Genomic DNA, 1,135 nt, shown 5'->3' with positions numbered 1-1,135 from the left:
GGGAATAAAACACAGACCTACTAGAGCATGGACTTGAGGATATGGGGAGGGGAAGGGTAAGCTGTGACATAGTGTGAGAGTGGCATGGACATATATACATTACCAAACGTAGGGTGGATAGCTAGTGGGAAGAAGCCTCATGGCACAGGGAGATCAGCTAGGTGGTTTGTGACCACCTAGAGGGGTGGGATAGGGAGGGTGGGAGGGAGGGAGATGCAAGAGGGAAGAGATATGGGAACATATGTATATGTATAACTGATTCACTTTGCTGTAAAGCAGAAACTAACACGCCATTGTAAAGCAATTATACTCCAATAAAGATGTTGAAAAATAAAAAGACATACTGTTAAGGGCTTCCCTGGTGGCACAGTGATTAAGAATCCGCCTGCCAATACAGGGGACACGGGTTCGAGCCCTGGTCTGGGAAGATTCCACATGACGCGGAACAACTAAGCCCATGAGCCACAACTACTGAGCCTGCGCTCTAGAGCCCGCCAGCCACAACTACTAGCCCACGTGCCACAGCTACTGAAGCCCATGCGCCTAGAGCCCGTGCTCAGCAACAAGAGAAGCTACCGCAATGAGAAGCCTGCTCACCACAACAAAAGAATAGCCCCCGCTCACCGCAACTAGAGAAAGCCCGTGCACAGCAACGAAGACCCAACGCAGCCAAAAATAAATAAATTTTTTAAAAAACGAAAAAAGTAACAACAACAACAACAAAAGACATACTGTTAAGCAAAACAATCAAACAGGATCTGTCACTCTGCTTTTGTTTGTTTTGACTGTATATAAATGAATTGAAAGTCCTAAAAGTTCTGAAAACATGTTAATGAGAATTCTGTAAATTCTGAAAATGTATATTGTGGTTGAAATTGAATTATGTGAGTACATTTAAGGTTATGCTACATTTAGAAATCTCTTGCTATATGTGGTCAGTATAGGTATAAACAGAATTTTTAATGGCTGTAATATCACAGAACCATGGAATTTTAGAACTCAAAGGCATATTAGAGATCACCTGGCTCAAGCGTCTTGCTTTAAAAATGAGGACAGGGCTTCCCTGGTGGCGCAGTGGTTGAGAGTCCGCCTGCCGATGCAGGGGATACGGGTTCGTGCCCCGGTCCGGGAAGAT

General features: G+C 44.6%; 1 protein-coding gene across 1 annotated transcript in view; it reads right to left on the bottom strand.

Moving 5' to 3' along the window:
• The window catches only part of C5 (complement C5), an 80,311-nt gene that overhangs the window by 46,879 nt on the left and 32,297 nt on the right, over positions 1–1,135 (bottom strand). The window lies entirely within an intron of this gene.

This window comes from Physeter macrocephalus, chromosome 9 (assembly GCF_002837175.3).
Source record: "Physeter macrocephalus isolate SW-GA chromosome 9, ASM283717v5, whole genome shotgun sequence".
Lineage (NCBI taxonomy): Eukaryota > Metazoa > Chordata > Mammalia > Artiodactyla > Physeteridae > Physeter > Physeter macrocephalus.
This window is presented reverse-complemented; position numbering and strand designations above follow the sequence as displayed.